This window comes from Lissotriton helveticus, chromosome 11 (genome assembly GCF_964261635.1).
Source record: "Lissotriton helveticus chromosome 11, aLisHel1.1, whole genome shotgun sequence".
Taxonomy (NCBI): domain Eukaryota; kingdom Metazoa; phylum Chordata; class Amphibia; order Caudata; family Salamandridae; genus Lissotriton; species Lissotriton helveticus.
The window spans coordinates 330,986,664-331,009,813 of record NC_136072.1 but is presented as its reverse complement, the minus strand read 5'-3'; the positions used below and the strand labels follow the sequence as shown (position 1 = coordinate 331,009,813).

The 23,150-nt window shown below is 47.9% G+C and overlaps 1 protein-coding gene across 2 annotated transcripts in view; it reads left to right on the top strand.

Annotated features, from left to right (window-relative positions):
- FARP2 (FERM, ARH/RhoGEF and pleckstrin domain protein 2) overlaps positions 1-23,150 on the top strand; it is a 1,696,743-nt gene that overhangs the window by 448,445 nt on the left and 1,225,148 nt on the right. The gene's annotated exons all lie outside the window — the stretch shown is intronic.

Below are 23,150 nucleotides of genomic sequence, written 5' to 3'. Positions count from 1 at the left end.
TAAAAAGGCACGTGAGTAGCAGGGCGAATTCAGGGCAGAAGGTCTTATAAAATGCTACGCCGAACCTGTCAGGTCCTGAGGTTTCAGTCTAGCGATCACTGAGATTACTTCTTCCACGTGGATGGGCTTATCTAAGGCATCAGTCTCTGCAGATGGAAGAGGGGTAACAGCAGCGTCGCTGTCTGCGGAGTAGAGCTTTGGTTAATCTGCTTGAAAGACTGCAGTGATGCCTTCTATGCCCTTCACCCCCCCCCCCACGTCCATCTTGATGGAATTCAGTGAGTTTGCATGGGATAGCATGCAACAATACTCCCCCTCCCATTGCCCCCAGATAAAACTTGTGTTTAAGGTGTAGCATAGTGTATTCAGTCCTGTCAAGATCAACGCGTTTCAGTTGGAGACGCTCTTTCTCTAGCTCTTACCCGGGAGCACCAGTGCGTTTGTGAATGGTTTCTAGCTCCAGGACCTTTTGCTCTAGGACCTTCCTCTTGTCTCACCGCACTCTATTCTCGTTTGCTGCTCGCACAATGAGTTCCCCCGTGCTACCAGTTTCTGGGCCTCTCAGACCAATATAAGTACAGTGGGGTCGTGTCGTTGTGGGTCCGGTATCCCTGAATGGTTTTCTGGAGCGCAAGGACTGTAACCGGAGAATGTAACATGGTTTTGTGTAGAAGCCAGGTCGATGTCTGTCAGGGGGAGGGGGTGTATGAAGTGCATGATTGAATAGAATGCGGGATTCGATTGTAGAGGTCTTCATTTGATCCCTTGCTGATAGGGAGGCCAAGAAATTATCAAGTTGTGCATATGTCTTGTGAGCCACTGAGTAAAAAGTGTAGTCCCTATCTCCAGGATGTTGCGAGCGCACACATCTCATAGGCCAAACTCAGCGAGCCATACCAGGCCCTCCGGGGAGACAGCCCCGGTTTTACCAGATCTATGCCCGAGTGGTCTAGCTCCGCATCCATCATTATGTTAAAGTTGCCCCAGACAATTACAGCCACATCTGGGGACTGAAGTACCCTGACAAGGGAGTCCAGTGAAAAGGATTCTTGGTGTTCAGGGCATACATCGATGTAAGCCCATCTGCAAGCAGAGCGCCGAAAGACGCCCCTTGATCTCCGCAATCTGACCCAGAACCATCCCATGAAAGTGCTTAGAGAAGAGAATGAGCCCCCCCCACACCTTTTTTACCTATCCCGATGACCAATATTGCTGTGGGAAGCGTTTGGATTGCATCCTTTGCAAGTCTCTGGGGGAGCAGATGTGTTTCTTGCACCAAGCAAATGTCTCTATGTGAGTTTTCAAGCAAGTAGAGGACGTCTGACCTCTTTGTTGGATTATTGAGACCTCGAACATTGAGGCTTATCACTTTAATTTCCAGGTTAAGTGCAAGGAGAGGGTCAACGAAGAATCGTCCTGGTTGTCCGCCTGGGGTGTAGAGGGGCTCGGGAGAGCCATCCCATGTTATAGAGCAGAGTATGTTCCCTTGAATGTGTTTCACGTGCATGGGAAGGCGTGTCGGAAGGATATTCCCTTAAGCTAACCCCAAGTCCCAACAGTAAGAAAAACCAACATAAATTTGGACATTCTATAATAAGATAAAGTCCATTAAGATGGAGAACAAGAAAATAGGGGAGCCGACCTCGACCATGATTGCCATCTGTTAGATGTTGGTCACCCACCTCCGTCCCGTCCTCCAATACCATCCATCACAATAGGAAGTCTCTAACATACCTCATGTGGAAGGGCCAGCTTTGTCAATTCCTTCACCAGAGAGAGAGCGGAGAATCGCCAACCTCTCATTGGTGATGATGTCTGGGTCAGAGAGATGGGCTTTGGGTGTGGATTTGTGGCGTGCTCTGTGCTGGTTCCTGCCGTTCGTCCAGCGCCTATGAAAGTAGGGTGAGTCCTGCTCCGTAAGATCCAGATTCGAAACCTTGCATGCTTCCATTAGGGATTGGATCGGGTAAGGTTTGCCTTCCCAACAGAAGATGAGGCGGAAGGGATGGCCCCATAAGAAGGAAGTGCATATCCGTCTCAAGGGGCTCGTGACAGGGCGAAATTCCTTTAATTTCTGCAAAGTGATAGCTGCAAGGTCCTAAAAGAGCTGCGGAAAGTAGCCTCGAAACTGGAGTTTCTGGGATTCTCGAGCCTTCTGGAGGATTGCTTCCTTGGTTTTGAAGTCATGCATGCAAACCAAGATGTCCGCTGAAGGCCTCGCTGCCTCACGGGGGGCCCACCTGGTGGCTTCTGCCCAGTTTAAATTCGCTTTCAGCTGTGGAGCCCAAGACCGAGCAAAACAAGGCCCGCATGTATTCCTCCAAATCTGAGCCCTCCGATTTGGTTGGGTGTCCCTAATGCGAATATTATTTCTTCTTATTTTTTATTTTATTTATAAAGTTTTATATAGTGCGAACTTGATCCCGAAGGATATCGGAATGCTTTACAATTATAGGGAAAGGTAACAAATCAAAGCATGATTCTAACATGGGGAGTATAATAGGCATTGAATCAAATAGTGCACACATAACAGCTCATTTATAAAACCTGAGTGAACGAGGAGTGGGCTATATGATGGAGCATAGTGATATAAGGGAAGTAAGTGAGATAATCATATACAGGAATAATAACCAATACCAAAATAATAATCTATGCAGGAGTAAAATGGGGCATCTAATAGGCAGTGAATCAAGTGGTGAACATCTAATAGATCATTTATACATCTGGGTGAACGAAGAATGGGCAAGACGATGTAGCATAATGGCTTAAGGGAGTAAATACAATAATCATGTACAGGAATAATAACCAAAAACAAAATAATAATCATATACTGGAATAATGACCGATATTATAGTATGACCGATGCACTTAGAGCTAAAATTGCTCCTCCTGTTAAGGTAAGAACTTATTCATGACGAATCTTTTAGCTTCCATTTTAAAAGCAACCTTGGAAGAGATCCTCCGAATTTCCGGTGGAAGAGAGTTCCAAATTTTAGGAGCAGAGCCAGATAAGGCTCGTTGGCATGTTCTCTTTTTGCAGAAGATCTGTGGTTTCAAGAGGAGGGAATTTGCACTCCTTGATAGTGTACCTCCTCAGGATAGTTCTAGTTTTTGTGCAAGGTAGATGTAGGTTTTTGAAGTGGAGGACTTTGTGTGAAAGGCCGGCAATCTTCAGTTGAATTCTAGCTTCGTAGGGTAGCCAATTTAGCAATTTTAAGACCGGGGAGATGTGTGCATTTCGCTTGGTGCCAGTGATCAATCTGACCGCTGCGTTCAGTGAAGCCTTTAGGGGGGCCAAAGAGTATTTGGGAGGCCACATAGCGTAGCACTGCCATAGTCAAGTCTCGATAAAACAAGCACTTGGACCACTTTCTTGAAATCTGATTGCGATACAAAAGGTTTGAGATTCCTGAGTGTTCTCAGAATGTGGTTAGCTCCCTTGCACACATTGCTAATGTGAGACTTCATATTCAGATGCTAGTCCAGGGTAATTCCTAGAGATTTAGTTGAGTCAATAATGCGGGGGGAGCAGTTGCAGGCGGTGAGTTGGTTCATCCATAGGACGATTTTAGGAGTATGTTTCGGGGGAGAAATGAGGAGGAATTCTGTTTTGGAGGTGTTTACCAGGAGGTGGTTCGTAGTTAACCAATTTTGGGTAGTCAGTAGGGTAGAGTTGAGTGAAGTGATGTCATCCAGAGGAGATTTTCAGATAGTTGGGTGTCGTCTGCCTACATATGGAAGCGAATGTCCAAGGACATTAGCTAATGGTTCCAGGAACAAATTGAAGAGAATGGGAGATAAGGAGGATCCTTGGGGAACCCCCATGCTGACTGGGGATGGCTGGGAGAGTGAGTGGTTCGCTTTAATTTGTTGGGTTCTGTGCTGCAGGAAGGACAAGAACCAATGCAGCACCTGACCCGAAAAGCCCATCCTATGCTCCAGGATGAATAGGAGGTTGTCATGATTGACAGTGTCAAATGCGGAGGAAAGTTCAAGTAGATCTGAACTAGATAACGCCAAAAACAGACCTCTGAAATTATTCGAGATTCTAAAACAACAATCCAATAAATTATCTAAAACCAGCCAAGAAACTACAAAAACGCAAATAAGCTGTGAAGAATTCGCAACATAATTCACAGACAAGGCCAACACGCTGGAAAGAGAGCTCAGGAAAGAGGCTGACAACATTGGCAATACGGACAACCAAACACCCAATATCACTGTGGAAAGCACCCACAATAGGACAAAAAACAAGGCACAATGGGTTAACTTCAAACTACTTGATTAAAATACCATAGCCAAAACACTATCAGACATCAAACCGAACAACCACTATAGTGATCCACTACCCTCAAAATGCGTCAAAGAAATTAACCATATTGTGATTCCCATTTGGACGAAAATAATAAACGCCTCTCTAGCCCAAGGGATCCTTCCTGATTGCCTAAAAACAGGTCAAGTCGTCCCCATCATCAAAAAACCTTCAGCGGACCCAGCAGATCCAAATAACTTTCGCCCAGTGACCAACATCCCTATACTTGCCAAACTAATAGAGAAATGTGTACAAAACCAACTAAGCCAACACATTGCTAACTTCTCGCTACTAGACGACTGCCAATCAGGATTCAGAACAGGACACAGCACAGAAACAGCGATCCTACATATTGTCGATGATGCACTACAGGCACTAGACCGTAATCAGACATGTCTACTTATCCTCCTTGACCTATCATCATTATTCGACACGGTAAATCATGAAAAATTACTGAACAGGCTTTGTGACAGGATGGGACTGTCTGGAAATGTGCTAAAATGGTTTGAATCATTCCTTCAGAATAGAACGCAAAGATTCTTGGTCAACCAATCACTCTCACCTGCATGCCCTAACTCAATTGGAGTCCCTCAAGGCTCTACATTGTCACCATCACTGTTCAACCTTTACATCGAACCTCTCACAGAAATCCTTCGAAAGTCAAAAATATCCTATCACATGTACGCGGATGACACGCAGATTTACATCAAGACCACATCCAGGGAAGACATCAAGAGAATGAATGAGACCTTAAAAATGGCATTACAATTGCTAACGACAATCATCTGAAACTAAACGCACAAAAAACTGAATTCTTACTAATATCACCACCAAAGAAACACACAGAAGTGAAGGAATGGTCCAATATGATCACAGCATTAAACTGCACCCCTACCCTAGTTGGCTCAGCGAAATCACTAGGAATCACACTAGATGAGAAACAAGACATGAAAGCCCATATCAATTTCATGGCAAAAAGTGCCCGCTACCATCTGAACTACATCAGAAATGTGAAACCATTCGTATCTAAGGCAGATCTCAAATTGGCAGTTCAATCTCTAGTTATTGCGAGGTTTGAATATGGATGTACGACGCTAGCAGGGCTACCAAAAATTTCAACAGCACCACTGAAGGCTTGTCTCAATGCAGCCGCAAGACTGATCACCGGATCAAGGAAATTTGACCATATATCTCCACTCCTGAAAGCATTAAACTGGCTACCATACGAAGCCAGAATCCAGCTAAAAATGGCATGCAAAACCCACAAAGCGCTCCACCACAATACACCCAGCTACCTTGCTCAGAAAATTAAACTATCTGGAGGGAACAGACCGGCCAGGAGTGCAAAGGAGCTGGTGTTGAGACCATCCATCTTCCGGAAGAAGAAAACTTACGACAGAGCTTTCTCAGGAGCAGCCCCCCCGAATCTGGAATTCACTTCCTCCAAACATTAGAAAGATTCCAGACACCGCATCCTTTAAGAGGGAAACTAAGATCTTCCTAATGAGTAAGTTCCTTCCATAGACAAAGCGCGGGACAACAGAATTCATGTTCAAGGACTGGGACTGAAATATACACAGGAAATAGACACTTAGGATCGATCGATTCTGTTACACATTATATTTTGCTATATACTAAACCTATGTCATACTCTATGTATATATTCTTTGTAGAAATGTAATTGATATTATCACTCTATTGCTGTATATGTACCTACCTCATAATATTGTGAAAGTTTACTACCACAATGCTAGACTATAACTACCTCATGTAATGTGAAGCGCTCTGATACCCAAGGGTCATGTTCGCGCTATAGAAAAATCTTAATAAATAAATAAATAAGGAGGCAGGATTCATCTCGATCAAGCATTAATAAGATGTCATCTATCATGTGAGTGTTTTCAAGATCCTCAGAATAAACTTGTAGTTCAATATGTTGTTCTTGGATAAAGTGTTTTCCTTATTGTAGGTTTTCTAATTCTTCATCCTGTGTAGAGTTATCTTCCTCCAGGGCTGCCATCCTCTCCCCAACCTCATCGATTTCTCGTTGGGCCTCACTTAGCTCGAGAGATTTCTTTACCGTGTGTAGGTCTTCACGTGGGGAGGCGAAGAGAGATTCGCATAACTTGCGGGTCACCGGACTCTCTGGGTTTTCACCTCTGCCTGCTGTTTTCGGCTCTCCCTCTCCTGTCTTCTTGCTGGGCGCCACACCAGAGGTGTTAAGCAGCATGTTGCGGACGTTGCGCTCTTTAATACTAGATAATTCCTCCAGCTGTACAGAGTTGCAGCCATACACGCTTCTCAATAGAGTTTTGAGGAAATAGACGTGCCTGCCGCCGCAGAAGACGAGACAAAAGAGTGCGTTAATGGAAGCACGAAGCCCTCTAGTGGCCGGATGACCGCTCCGTAATTTGAACCCTCACACCTCAATCAGAGGTAAGATAAAGAACAAAAGCGGTCACGAAGGAGTGTCTAAGCATTCCCGAGCTGTGGGGAAAAGCATATGAACAATACAATAAGAAACAATTAACAGATACCAGTGAACAGGGAATATTTAAATAAAGAAATTATTGTGCGAAGTCCCATGACGCTTAACCGAAGGCTGCTGGAGCAGCGAAGAAAGAGGAGGCAGGATCATCTTCAGGGTATCTTAAAGGACAGTACTGAATGTTGCTGAATGGACTGATGTTCCTTTTCCCTGGTTTTCATGGGAAATTAAGTTGTTTATGGTGGCTGTTGTTTCCAATGGCTACTGTATGAATAAAGTGAAGAAAGAACAGTGTAATCCTCACCTCCCATCCAGATATACAATCACAGATAAAATGTGGTGATATTTCTGCTCACAGGCTAAGCATATGCCTTTCACTTAGATGCATGAACTATTGCACTTACATTTCTTCATCTGTACTATTGCACTCCTGAGAGGATAGCTAAATGTACCCCAATAGCCAAGAACCCTGTAAGAATTTCAGCATTATCTACATGGGTTTTTACATTTGATATGGGAATGTCTCAAAACACACGAGTATTGAGCAGCTATATTTACCCTTCCGGACAGCATGGTGTCCGCGTCCGAGTTTCTGCCCAGGGACCAGGGCCTGGCACTACTGGGGGCCACCACGGAAATTATAAAAAGTGAGCAGCAATTTTTCGCTATGACCATTCTAATTGCTAAGCAATGAATTGCATTTACCTGGTGAGTAGAGCTACAACCACTAACACGTTTCTGGTTACGCGGCATCATATATTCTAGTGCGCAGTTTACATTGAAACCTTACACAACCTTGCCAATTAGCACATATCAGGCGTTCTACTAATGCATTTTATTGTGGTGGTCCATATCGCCGCACTAAAATGCAAAGTCGCGCATTATAGCGCCTCCTTGGAAAGTCAAGCCGCGAGACCGGAGCACTGCTTTAGAAGTAGCACTCCGCAGTTCTCGTACATTGCAGGGGGCACAGCGGAAAGAGCCACACTGGGGCAGGCATGTCCAAGCCCTGGTATGTTCATGTGAGGTGCAGCTCGGTGCTGGCTTGGTTCTGTCTCAGGTCTCTGTTGCTAGCACGTCTTTCCTCCTTCATGGGTCTATAATTCATGCTCCGCTGTGTTTGGATTTGGACCCCGCTGTGAGAAAGTGCCACCTTTCTTGCCTTGGTATGCCCCCACTTTTTTCTGAACTGCTGATGTTCTTGACTGAGTGTGCCCTGGGTCCCTGCCAATCAGGTACCCAGGGCCTGTGTTCCTTCCCTAAAAACTGTGTTGAAACAAAACCCAATTTGCATCTCTGGCCACCTATCAGCCCCTAGTAAATGGTACCCTAGGTACCCAAGGCATGGTGACCAGAGAAGACCCCTAAGGGCTACAGCACTTATTGTGCCACCCTTAGGGGCCCTGTACCTTGGTACCCACATACTGCCTTTGCAGGGTGAGTGCATAGGTACAGAAATAAACAAAGAGTCAACATGGCACACATCCCTGTGTGCCATGCCCGTAAACCCACTGCCCTGGCATACATCAGTCTCCCCTTTAGCTGGGTGCCCCATGCCAGTGGTGTGGGCACAGGTGCATGAGCCCTGTGCCCCTACAGTACCCAGGGCCATTCCTGGACAATGTAAGTGCAGTGATACCATTAAGAGTATATGGTGCTGCGAGGTTGTCATTACAAACTCCACAGCACAATAATGGCTACACTGAAGACTGACAAGTTTGGTACCAAACTTCTTAGCACATTAAACCCACACTGATTCCAGTGTGAGATTTATTGTAAAATGCACCAGAGGGCATCTTAGAGTGTTATGTGGGAATCTAGGACCCTAGTGTAATTTTTCCCGATTCATGCCCATATATAGGTGTAAACCATCCAGTCCTTATATAGGCATAAAGTATCATTGCCTTATTTAGTTATAGCCTGTGCAGCCCTAATACGGCATGGCTACTTCCACTAAACTCCGAGAATCCACATTTATTTCGTGGTAAAAACAGCCTTCAGCAGTCAGGAACCTCCCCCTGCTTGAATACTAATTTATCCAAGAAATCCAGGAGTTTTCAAGGAACTAAGGCACTAGTGACGATATTATGTCCAATCTTCCGTCAGACTCGGCACCTTCAGGGATATAAATATGCCTACATTTGCCCAGTCAAACACACGGTGGTTCCGGAGCAGATCGACTAACTACTTGCCCGACGCCCTGCTGCTGCAAGTGCTGAAGGAAGCCGACCCGACCAACTGACGCACTGAAAAGACGCTGTCTTTTCTCCTGCCGAGAAATCCAGCTCCAGTGTTTCCAGGCTACCCTTGCGGGTTGCTGGGAGATAGAGGGCTGGTATCTCTCTCTCGGGACTCTATCATTCTAAAACCAAGGTACGGAGCTGATTAGACCCTTAGAGAATTCTTGAACAGATTCTTGGCAGAGAAATACTAAAATCTAAACTACTCCTCACTTATTCCTCCTTCGTACTAGGCTTAGGTTAGGTACACCGGGGTAGGCGTATGTTAGAAGCACCAGTTGAGTACTTTTAGCCATTATTTTATCACTGTATGTATTTTATGCATTCTATGTATTTTATGTATATGGCTTAGAAACCATATAATGCTTTTACAGTACTATTTTATAATACTATTCGTATTATATGCATTGTACTTCTTAACTAGCATTTCAATTGTAGCAGTGCATTTCTTATGCTCAAGAAATAAGACTGTTCAATAAATACTTTTGTTCGAGGCATGTGGGCTGCTGAATTCATATCTATAGCATAGATCGCCGCCTAGTGTTGGGTCCGGATGATTGCACATTGTTGTCCTGGAAGAGTCTTCGAAGTATCACGAGATAGGTGGCTCCTCCCCTGGACTACAGTGCGCATGGGCATCGACTCCATCCTCAGATTGTTTTTTTCCGCCATTGGGTTCGGATGTAATTCTGTTATCTCCAGTCGGAATCGACTTAAACTTTTTAGAGGCCAAAAGGCCTTTTTTCGAACCGTCGGTATTGTTTGCGTTCCCCGGTTCACTTCCGACTCCGTTCGAGTCGGATATTCAGGGAGTCGTGTGACTCTTAGGTGATCGAGGCCCAGTCGACGCAGCAAGACTTTCGACGGCATGGAACGGAGTCCGTTCAAGAAATGTCCCGTGTGTGGATCGAAGTATCCACACATTGACGTCCATCCAGTGTGCAACAAGTGCCTGTCGCCGGACCACGACGAAGCCAGCTGTATGGCCTGTTCCAGGTTTCGTTCGAAGAAGACGATTCGGCTTCGGCGCGTGGCGCGACTCGAGGCCCGGCGCTCGGCCCCGGCACCGGTGGACATCTTCGACGACGAAGAAGCAGACGGACAGCAAGTTCGGATGCAGATTTCACCTCCCAACGGTGGACATCGAATACGACTACGAAGCGGATGTCGAAGGCCAAGACGTAGAAGTCGTCGACGAGGTAGGAGACGACGATGAGGCCTATGGGGCCATGGAAGATAGCCCGGAGGAAGGGCTATGCCCCGTTCGAACAATTACAAAGGCTCAGGTCGAGGGATCGCCACATGGCCTTACCCAAGACCTTATACCAGCATCCACGGCCCCGCCTTCCGGCCCGGCTACGGACACTTCGGCTGAGCCGCCATTGTCGAAAAAGAAACCGAAACTGAAACCATCGGTGTCGACAAAAACAAAGATGGTCGAGGCGCCATCGAAACCGAAGACGTCTGCTCCCACGTCGACGCCATCGTCTTCCGAGGTGCCGGGGCACTCGAAGCCGAAGAAAACCATCGACCCGGTCAAGGTGCCGAAGGTGGTCAAGGTCGTCGAGCCGAAACCAAAGCAGGCCGTCGACTCGGAATCCGGCAAGGTCGTCTAACCGAAAACAAAGAAGGCCGCCGACTCGGAGTCAAGCAAGGTCGTCGAACCAAAGTCCAAAAAGGCCGTCGAGCAAAAGTCAGGCAAGGGCGTCGAGCCGAAGACTGGGACCCCTACGCCAGTGGTCAAGGCCGCCGATCCGAAACCGTCGGCGTCGACGTCTACAGCCACGGACAGGGATCGTAGCGCCCCTAAGAAGGATGCTCCTACGCCTCGATCAGACAAGCCGAAGTCATCGACACACGGGTCCTCCCCTGGGGGTGGTCCGAGGTCAACAGTCGGGTCGACGAAACCATCCGCTTCCTTCACGAAGCAGGTCTCGGACTCCCTTAAGCGTCTTAGGGACAAGGCTTCAGCGTCGGAACCGAAGACACCTTCCACCCCGAAGCAAGCTGTCCCGACGCCAAAGACTTCGACGCCGATCCTCTTCACGTTGCCGTCGAAGGTGGCGCCAAAGGCCTTCGCACCACGTTCGGTGCCCAAGGACTCTGTGGTATCGAAGCCGACTCACCCGGCTGGGAGTTTGAAGCATCGACCACCCTTAATAGAGGAGCAGTCGGAGCATTTCATCGATGCCGACACTGGAAAGCTCATGCTTTACAAAAGGAAAATCACGGCATCGCAGCCTTTGGAGTCATATACTATTCCTATGAAGCACAAAAGGTCTGCTCCAGAATCCCAGGTCTTGGTCGAACCAATCCTTCCTCAGACCACAAGAATTGCAACACCCTCACCCACTTACTCTGATGGAGAGGATGCAGGGGAGCAGGATGAAGAAAACAATTTTCCTGCCAACACGGAGACTGATGAACAACAGGACTCATGGGTGGAGGCAGGTGACCAAGGGGATCAGCACACCGTCCATGACCCTCAGGTGTACGCCGTCAAGACCTCTCCCACTGAGGATTTTGCGGCATTTAATGCCTTGATTGAGAGGGCACCTACAAACCACGACGTGGAAATGCATGCTGACCCTGTGGACGTTGACTTTCTCTTTGACACTTTCTCTACTGCTGAGAAGACGGTAAAGACTCTTCCAATGCTGAAGGGGGTCCTTAAGCATGCTGCGGACATTTTCAAGGAACCCACGCGGTCAAGGGTAGTCAACCCTAGAATTGAGAAAAAATACAGACCGGCACCTGGCGACCCTACTTACATCAAGGGCCAGTTGCCATTGGACTCTTTGGTGGTTTCTAATGCCCGCAAACGGGCGAATTCGCAGACCACCGGTGAAGCTCCTCCCCCAGATAAAGAATCAAAAGTGCTGGAGGCATCAGGAAAAAGAGTAGCAGCTCAGGCGGCCAATATCTGGCGCATCTCTAACACGCAGGCACTCTTGGCTAGATACGATAGGGCACACTACGACACACTAGATACCCTGTTGCTGCATCTGCCTGAGCAATACAAGGAGGCAGGGGAGATGCTTATCCAGGAGGGGAAGCTCATCTCGAACGCTTCCATCAAATGTGCACTAGATGTTGCGGACACTTCTGCCAGGGCAATTAACACCAGTGTGATGCTCAGACGTCAGGCATGGCTTAGGATCTCCGGGTTTAAGCCGGAAATACAAACTACCATCCTTAACCAGCCGGTCAACCCTGACAGATTATTTGGTCCTGAGGTGGATACCACCCTGGAGAAAATAAAGAAGGATACCGAGACTGCCAAGTCCATGGGGGCACTCCAGTCCCAGCAGTTTCGGGGGAACACTTTTCGTCGCTCAACCAATAGAGGTGTTACCAGAGGCCAGATGTCCCAGCAGACACAGTTCAATAAAGGTGGGGCGCAATCCTCTTACACCAAGCAGAGTAGAGGAGGTTACCGGGGCAACAGCACCAAGGGCAGAGGCAGGGGCAACAACAACTCCCGTTCCTCCGCCTCCAACAAACAGTGACGCCCTGTCACTGCCCCCCGACCATTCCACGCCTGTCGGGGGGAGACTCCAGCAGTTCCTGCCAGTCTGGAAATCCATCACCACAGACAGGTGGGTCAGGTAACTTATCCAGTTCGGCTATTGTTTGGAGCTAACATCCACTCCACCCAACATACCGCCAAAACACCGTCCTATGTCAGCAGAGCATTTGCACTTATTGCAGCAGGAGGTTCTCGTCATGCTGCAAAAAGACGCAATAGAGCTCGTGCCAGTGGAGGAAGAAGGCACAGGGGTGTATTCCCTGTACTTCTTAATCCCAAAGAAGGACGGGTCCCTCAGACCTATTCTGGACCGAAGGCCCCTGAACCAGTACATTCTCTCAGAACACTTCCACATGCTAACACTGCAGCAGGTTCTTCCATTGCTCAATTAGGGAGACTTCCTCGCAACCTTGGATCTCAAGGATGCTTACTTTCACATCCCACTCCATCCATCCCACAGGAAATACCTCAGGTTCACCATTCACAATCGGCATTACCAGTTCAAGGTCCTTCCTTTCGGAGTGACCACAGCCCCCAGAGCGCACCTCAGGAGACAAAACGTCCATGTCTATCCTTATCTGGACGACTGGCTGGTTCAGGCAAAGTCGGCCCAGCAGTGCGCCGCCGATATGTCCCACACCGTTCACCTTCTTCACGGTCTGGGCTTCTCACTGAACTATCCGAAGTCGCACCTTCAGCCAGCCCATGTGCGGCAGTATCTGGGCGCGACAATAGATACTCTGGCAGCCACAGCCCAGCCGAATTCAGTGAGGATCGACAACATCCAGTCGCTCATCCAAAAGTTCAGACCGCAACACTCACTTCCAGCGAGAGTGTTCATGCAGTTGATAGTCATGATGGCCTCCTGCATCTTCATAGTCCCTCACGCAAGGTTGCATATGCGTCTGCTCCAAGAATGCTTGGCACATCAGTGGACTCAGGCTGAAGGACAGTTGAACGACCTAGTGTTGGTGACCGGTCGGGCATACAGCTCTCTGCATTGGTGGACTCCACACAACCTTTGCAAGGGCCGACCGTTCCAAGAGCCTGTGCCACAGATTATCCTGACAACGGACGCATCTCTCCAGGGATGGGGAGCTCATGTACTCCATTACACGGTGCAGGGACTATGGACGACGCAGCAAAAGAAGATGCACATCAACTACCTAGAACTGATGGCAATCTTCATGGCGCTCAAGTCCTTCAAAGTACATCTGTGCAACAAGGTCGTGTTGATCCGGACGGACAACATGACGGCCATGTACTATATTCAGAAGCAGGGAGGTACACACTCTCCACAGTTGTCTCATCTGGCTCGGAGCATGTGGAAGTGGGCCATTCAGAGGAACATCTTCCTCATGGCGGAACACCTCCCGGGCAAGGACAATCAGATGGCGGATCTGCTCAGCAGGTCCAGATGCACGAGTGGGAGTTACATCATCAGTACTCCACCCGTACTTCCAGCAATGGGGTCATCCAGAGATAGACCTGTTTGCCACAAGGGAAAACGCAAAATGCCAAAGCTTTGCCGCCAGGTTCCCTCACCCACAGTCGCAGGGCAATGCGATATGGATGAACTGGTCAGGCAAATTTGCGTACGCTTTTCCCCCAGCACCTCTCATACCGCTGGTGGCAAGAAAACTAAAGCAGCTTTCGATGACTCATCCTGGTTGCTCCAACGTGGGCACGCCAACCATGGTACACCACGTTTCTAGAACTCTCCGTGGTACCGCATCAAATGCTGCACCTCACACCCAGGCTATTGACGCAGAACCATGGCGACATTCAGCATCCAGATCCGCAACAGCTCAATCTGGCGATCTGGCTCCTGAGGTCTTCGAATTTGGCTACCTTAATTTGCCTCCTGAATGCATGGACATCATCCGAGAGGCACGAAAGCCCACTACCAGAGCTTGCTATGCGGCGAAATGGAAGCGGTTTGTCATTTATTGTACAGAACACAACATCAACCCGCTAGATGCATCCATTCCTAATATCATCTGCTATTTGTTACATCTTTACAGATGCAATCTAGCATATGCTTCCATTAGGATACACTTATCCGCCATAGCGGCTTATCTCCAGAACAGGCAGCATCTCTCTGTTTTCAGGGTGCCTGCCATTAAGGCCTTCCTAGAAGGGCTGAAGCGGGTCATCCCTCCCAGGACCCCGCCAGCTCCTGTGTGGAACCTCAACGTGGTCCTCACCAGATTGATGGGCCCTCCTTTTGAGCCTCTCCATTCCTGTGAGATTCAGTTCTTAACATGGAAAGTGGCTTTTCTCATTGCCATTACATCTCTACGACGTGTTAGTGAGCTACAGGCGCTCACTGTACAAGAGCCATTTATTCAAATTCATTCCAACAGGGTGGTGCTGCGCACTAACCCTAAATTCCTTCCTAAAGTGGTTTCGCAGTTTCATGTCAATCAAACCATCGAACTGCCCGCATTCTTTCAGAACCCTGAGACAGTGGCAGAAAGCATGCTCCACACTCTTGATGTTAAAAGAGCGTTAATGTACTACATTGATAGGACCAAGGACTTTAGAAAGACACAACAGCTCTTTGTTGCCTTCTCAGCCCAGCACAAAGGCAACCCCATTTCCAAAGCAGGGATAGCCAGGTGGATCGTTAAGTGTATTCAAATTTGCTATCACAAGGCTAAGCGCACTTGAACGGTCCCCCCCAGAGCCCACTCCACCCACAAGTTGGGGGCCTCCATGGCGTTCCTAGGTAATATCCCTTTGGAAGATATTTGTAGAGCAGCCACATGGTCTACACCGCATACATTTACTGCACATTACTGTGTAGATGTGCATTCCAAACAGCAGGCAGCTGTAGGACAGGCTGTTCTTAAAACACTTTTTCAGACTTCTGCAGCTGGCACAGGCGGCCGCCGTTAATGGAGGGACTGCTATGTATTCTATGCTATAGATATGAATTCAGCAGGCCACATGCCTCGAACTGAATATGCTGCTTACCAGTATGCATCTGTTCTTGGCATGTAGGGCTGCTGACATTCATATCGCCCGCCCTCCTCCCCGGCGCCTGTAGCGGCTGCAGATTTTCTTGCATTTACTCTTAGCATGGCCATCGCTTACACTCTTACACTCCATCTTTGCCACAATGGCTAAAAACAATCTGAGGATGGAGTCGATGCCCATGCGCACTGTAGTCCAGGGGAGGAGCCACCTATCTCGTGATACTTCGAAGACTCTTCCAGGACAACAATGTGCAATCATCCGGACCCAACACTAGGCGGCGATCTATGCTATAGATATGAATGTCAGCAGCCCTACATGCCAAGAACAGATGCATACTGGTAAGTAGCATATTCAATTGAAAGCGCCCGTCTCTCTATTTCTAAGCAACTCTGGTGAAACGAAGCATGCACATTTGACTGAGTGAAATAGCCATCTATTGTTTCCGCGACTCTAGAGATAAGTTTCATTCTGGGGAAACAAAGTTGTCATGTTATATGGTTGTCACAGACTAATCCCTTCTTGTTTAATCGAGAAAGTTTCTAGTGACCTCTGAGCTAGCTGGCACTCACAACTATGTCTAATATATTCGGCAGAGACCTAGTAGACCTCAGTCCTACGTCTAAGCTGCAGGCTATATTATTCCAATACGCAGAGCCTATTGGGAATATAGGAACTACACTACATGGCGCCCAACGTTTGGTCAGGCGATAATTTAACGCTAGATACTAGAGTAACTCAGTCGTGCTTTTCACACACACCCCTTTTTCCTGTAAAAAAACTCCAAAAGACGTCTGGAGTGGGTGAAAGGATAATATCCGCCAAAACTGAGTAGGACGAAAAATCCTATGTATTAGTTTATGGTTTGTTCAACGTTGAAGGATACAGTGTTCCAAAATATTGTGCACCTAATCTTTGTTTCCTTGAAACTTATTCTGCAAATTCTCAGCCTACTAAAATGCCGGATAGTGATACCGAATTGGATAGAGCTGCAGCAGCAGCTCAAGCAGCTTTAGATGACGCTGCTATCATAGAAAATGACAGGGATGCTATACTGCTCCCGGTAAATGTAAGACAAAGTATAACTTACAAGCTAATAAATAATGGAGTATCAGCAAGAGGTGGCAGAGTCATCTTTGTCATAGAGGCACATGAATATCGGCAGACAGAGGTATTCTATTCATGGATTCAGTTTCCAGCAGCAAATGCAGGAACACGAGAGTTCCACTACTACAAAGCAGAGGAACCTCCAGCGGAATACGTTCCTTTCGAGGACATTGAAATTCCATTAACTTACCAAGAGCATCAGCTCTGGTTTAAAGGCGCCCTACAACATCAATATCACATTACCAAACTCGGTCCACTAGGTAGACCAGGAGCTACATGGCCGGTACTAGCCAGCTATAGACAACATCCAGACATTGAAAGGATGTCTGATACAGAATTATTAGCTTAGCTAAAACAGTTAATTAAAATACATAGACAATTGATTCAATATGTCATGAGGACATCAACAGTCCAACCAGCTGTAAGAATTCCACAGCACACCCCTCACCAGGGGAACACAAATAAAATCACACCACAGACTATACAGTCAGTCATTGGTAAACTACCAGTTCCACAACCCTCTGCTGGCCGACCTTAGGTGGTTCCCGGGCGCCCCATGCGTCCCAACATGGAGGTTGCGGCCTGAGATGTTAGAGGACCAGGTATTTCGTACTGAACTGGAGGACAGGATTACTACCTACTTCGCGGAAAATGAGGGTACGACTGAAGCTAGGGCCACCGAATGGGACGCCTTCAAGGTGGTTATGAGGGGCTACTGCATAGCTAAGAAAGTGGGGATACGCCGAGTCCTCGTAGAGGACCTTGACAAAGCGGACTAGACTCTTCGAGAGCTGGAGCTGCGACGACCCGGCAGACCGGAGCTCCAGGAGCGGGTAGCAGCCGCGAGGGAGGCGGTAGCAGTGGAGGTTGAAAGGCTGCGCAGTTTTGATTACAAGGCCTATCTCACTAGATCGCTCGTGGAGGGTGACAAATCGGGAGCGCTCTTGGCCTGGCTGTCTAACCCCACGAGACGAACCTCTCCCACGGTAGCCATGTGCGACGCAGTGGGAGTGGAGGTCTACACCCAGCCGGAAATCCTGGACTGCTTCACGAACTACTATGAGGAATTATATCAGAGTAGGGCGGACGGGGATGCTGACCCCATTAACACCTTCCTGCGGGACCTGCCTATCCCTACCCTGGAGCCCGAACACGCCAAGGCGTTGGGGAGAGAGGTGGAGCTGGGGGAGATCCGCAGCGCCATCAAGCGCATGGCACGCAACAAAACTCCGGGTCTCGATGGACTCCCGGTAGAGTTTTACGCTACCTATGTGGACCTCCTAGCCCCGCGCCTGCTGCTGATCTACAAAGAGGCGAAGCACCTGGGATACCTCCCGAGCTCGATGGGCGAGGCCCTAGTGGTACCCCTGCTCAAACCAGATAGGGAGGCTAGTGATCCGGCGTCCTATAGGCCGCTATCGATGCTCACTGTAGATTATAAGATACTGAGCAGCATCCTAGCGTCGAGATTGTTGGGGCACATGGGCTCCTTGGTGCATAGAGACCAAGCGGGGTTTATCCCCAAGCGTAACACCACAATGAACATCCGTCGCCTGCTTCGCCTGCTAGAGGATAGCCATGAGGAGGCTTCCCAACCCATGATTCTATTGATCGACCTATAGAAGGCTTTTGATAGCTTAGAGTGGGACTACCTCTATAGAGTGCTTGGTTCGTTTGGATTGGGGGAAGGTTTCTTGCGCTGGACCGCGGTGCTTTATGCCTCGGCGGTGGCGAGAGTGAGATCGGGTCCGCTGATCTCCCGGCAATACTCGGTGGAGCGCGGCACGAGACAGGGTTGCTCACTGTCTCCTCTACTGTGTGCGCTGGCAGTGGAACCCCTGGCACTATCGATTCGCACCGGGGCCCACTACAGAGGACTGCGTACCCTTTTGGGGCAACAGTTCATCTCCCTCTATGCTGATGATCTGCTGTTGTTCCTGGAAGATGCTGGGGAGGCACTGGCCGCCGCCGATGTAGTACTCACGTCTTTTGGTGCGTTGTCGGGCCTATAAGTGAACTGGTCGAAGATTGGTTTGTTCCTGGTTCGTAGTGGAGAACCCCAGCCTGACACGACTAGGGTGATTCGTTGGGCGCCCAGTTGCTTTAAATATCTGGGAGTCTATATTTACCACTCCCCCGCTGCTGTCCTAGAGGGCAACATATCTCGTTGCGTCCGGGCATTAAAGGGCAGCATGTCATTCTGGGCTACTCTGCCGCTAGCGGCACGAATAGCGCTGCTCAAGATGGTGGCGCTTCCCCGACTCCTTTATTATTTCAGAACGTTACCGATATGGATTCCACCGGCTGAATTCAGAAACTTAAAATCACTCATAGTTGCGTTCCTCTGGGGATCAGGCCGCCGCAGGGTGGCGCTTCAGACCCTTATGAGACCAAAAGCGGAGGGGGGCTTGGCAGTCCCAGACTTTGAGACGTACTATCTAGCTGCCCAACTACAGACTTACACCCAGGAGGTGGCGCGAGAATTCCGAGGACCGGAGGAGGAGAGGGGCCTGGGTATTCCCCGGCATGTTCTCTCTTACATCGCGTTGCGGCAGAAGATCGCAGTGAGGGACCTTACACAGGAGGAACGCACTATTAGATTGTGCTGGAATCGTGCTCAGCGCAAGCTGGGAATAGGCCACCCATACGCCGCCGAGATCCCACTGGGAATGCTTACTGCGCTTCCCCACGGCGGTGATTGGTCCCAATTACATACCTGGGAGGAAGCGGGTATTCAGGTCATGGGAGACCTGTATGAGGATGGAGTACTCTTACCCTTCCAGACACTATTGGACCGCTTCGACCTCTCCCGAGGCGACTTCCTACTGCACGCGGCGGTCACGAGAGCACTGCAGACGCATTGGCGGGCCGGCCTTGAGGAACCGCCGTTGTCCTTGACATGCCAATATGTGATGATGGCAGCCGGAACGGTCAAAGCCGTAACGTGCTTATACAATAGGATGACCCAGGAGCAGATGACTCCACTGGAGGCACTTAAGGTCAAATGGGAGACGGACATAGGGAGGCACATTCCGGAGACCACATGGGTTCAGCTCATGCGCCGGGCCTGGAAGAGCACGCGCAATGCTAGGTTCCAATTGGTCCACTTTTACATTCTGCACCGTGCATATCTCACCCCGTAGAAGATACGGAAGTACTTTGCCCCTGACACTGCGGCTTGCCCGAGATGCCGGACAATCGGAGCGGATTAGGCCCACATGTTATGGTCTTGCTCTGCCTTGTCCTCTTATTGGACGATGGTAGGGGACACCCTTAAAGAGGTAACAGGGCGAACCCTCCAGTTTGACATCGCAGTGGCGCTTCTGCACTGGTTCCCGCATACCCCCAAGACAAGGGTGACTAGCAAGTTTATCGACATGGGACTAATCTTGGCAAAACGGGAAATAACGCGGCGCTGGAAGGCACAAGTTGGTCCGACGGGCACTAAATGGCGCACTGAATTACTCAAATGGGCGGAGGGGGAGAGCACCCTGCGCTATCAATTAGCGAGGCGGCAGAAAAATGAAAAAGCACTGGACTCTGCACAGGCGTGGGAAACATTAGTACAAGCCCTGCGCGATCACAATTCCCCTAGCGACACGGACAGTGACGCTGCTGAACTACCTGCGTCCCTGTAATGCGATAGGTTTCTTACATACTCCTACATGCTGTGGATAGTTTCCTCCTACACGTTCACAGATGAACTGCTACTGTACTGATGGCGGGGGGGGGGGGTTGGTGGGCGGACAACACATACAGATTACCCCACGAACATTTGATCCTATGCCTATGCTGTCTTGCCTTCAAATTGTTGGGTGGGCTTTGCTGCATTAGGGGGGGGGAGGAGGGGGGCTGTTTTTCTTGGGTTGTTCCTTTTTCGGGTTTTCTTTATTTACAACAAAAGTAAAAGCAGGGCTGAGACGCAGCGTGAAGACTGTCTCTCATATTTTCAAAACTCTGCATCGGGCTTCTTGCTGGGCCAGTGTATTTATGTTGTTTACAATTTGCCGCCCGACCTCCGGGTTGTGGGCTAAATGGCCGTGTATCAGTTCTGCAATAAAAAGACATTAACATTTTTTTTTTTTTTTTAAATTGGTAAACTACCAGTAAAAGGAGAACAGATTCCGTTCTGGTTAGCCCAAAAAATTACTCAAATAGAGGCAGTATTTCCTGATAGTACACCTCATGAGAAACACAGGATTCTGACAATCTGTTTACCTATGGGGATTGCACCACACATAGAGGATTGTGACACTTGGGGCACAGTTTTTGCTTCAATCTATACTAAAACACATGGTGTTCCGTCCATGGCGGTGATACCAGACGTTCTAAGACAGATTCAAAATGAATACGGTCTAGAACCGGCCTTAAATCTAGGTATGAAATTACTGAAAGATTTCAAACAGGCCTCGGCTATACAATTAGCCAACAGTAGAGGAGAAGCAGCATCGGTGGCAATCCGCCAGAAATTAAAAGAAACAGACATTACTGAGCAACCTTATGAGCTTGCCAGAATTATTGAAAAATCCTATGAAGAACTAGGTAGAGATAGTTTGGGTGGGAAACCACTAAAACCACAACTAACCAAGAATCCTGAAAAAACTTTTATTAAAAATAATCTCACTACTCCTAAAAAGAAGTGGGAGAACACTAAACAGACACCTCCTAAAGAGAAATACTCTCAGTCCAGAGGAAGATCTCCTCAACGAGGAGGTAGGTCTCCCCAACGGGAACCCTCTGAAAAAAGACACAACCTAAGAAATAGGAATACTTTAAGAAAACCTGATAGATATCAAGATAATGACACACTTCCCTCTCGATCTTTTCAGACTTCCTCGCAGAAATCGGAAAGAAGAGGACGGTCAGAACACAAAGAAGAACGCGTCAAGTCCAAAGACAAAAGAACTTGTTCACCAAAGTAAAAAAGCTAAATTTTCAAAGAAGAAGGTAGCAAGCATAAAAGTCAGACATGCAGAGGATTCTGAGGACACAACTCAAGAACGGGGAGTGGGCCCAGACAATGCTAGACAGCGCAGCAAAAGTAACCATAGTTCGCAAGATCCTGAAGGATCATCTGGAGACAGTGGACTTGAATGAAAACATTCAAGTTGAAACTGCAGACACCAGGGTTAGTGTACCCCACAAGTTCTATGAAGTAACACTCAGGATGGAGGGGGACATAACTAGAAAAATAAAAGCTCTATTCTGGGATGAGCTTTCCAAGGGTTATGACATACTTCTAGCTGAAAAAGACTGGCCACCTGCAGTTGTTAGGGAGTGCCCACACGGCGAAGAGATAATTATGCCAGCCTTCTCAAATCACATTCCAATTCATAAAAAATATACATATGCCAGGAAATGGGCTGTGGCCCAAGCTCCAGCATTATATAAAAATCATGTAGAATGGGATGAGTACTCTCCTCACCACAAAATCCAGTTAAAAAATCAGCCTACTGCACAGAGGCAGTATCCAGTCAAGCAAGAAGCTAAAAAACAAGTCAGGGAGATCTTAGATCAACTTGAATATCAAGGGGTGATTTAAACATGCACCTCATCTATGAGCAATACTTTGTTTCCTGTCTCCAAGCCAGACAATACATATTGTCTAGTTTTGGATTACAGACACCTAAACTCTTGTTGCAAAACTTTTGCAGTACAAAATTCACATAGTGCAGCACTGATGAATAACATCGTGCGCAAAAATATAAAACCACATTAGACATTTCAAATGGGTTTTTCTGTCAAACCATTGCACCAGAAAGCAGGCATTTGACCGCTTTCTCAATCTTGGGGTCACAAAGGCAATTTTGCCGTCTCCCCAGGGATTCAAGAATAGTCCAGGGTTATTTTCAGCCAGAGTAGCAGAAATACTACAAATGTACGATGATGAGGCATTATCATATGTCGATGACATCTATCTTGAAGATGATGATTTGGACGTACACTTGAAAAGAGTGAGCACCATAATACTTGGGTTTGCATCTGAAGGGTATAAATTCAATTTTAAGAAATCGCGAATTGCCCACCTCAACGTCCTATTCTTAGGATACGAATTGTCAAGTGAAGGCAAGAGCCTGGCAGCAAACTTTCTAGAGAAATGTGCGCAGCTCCAACCTCCAAAAACGCTGAAAAACCTACAGTCAATTCTATGTTTCCTGAATTTTGGAAGAACATATGTTCTAAACTACGCAGAAAGGGTTAAACCTCTCTACGAAGTAATCAAACCTGAATTCAAACCAACAAATTGGACTCAAACACATACAGAAATTTTACGTTCAGTACAAACAGACATGTTGACTAAAACAATATTAGATACACGCAACAATGTGCGAAATCTCGTGATCCGTGTCATCCCAGGGAGATGCGGATTCACATCCCTGACCTTTAATGAAGGAGAAAAGGTACCAATTGCATTCAAATCACACTAGCAAAAGAAAGAACTCTGGCGCGGGGTAAACGCATATTGATCGTTACACCTGTACCTGCTTTAGAGGC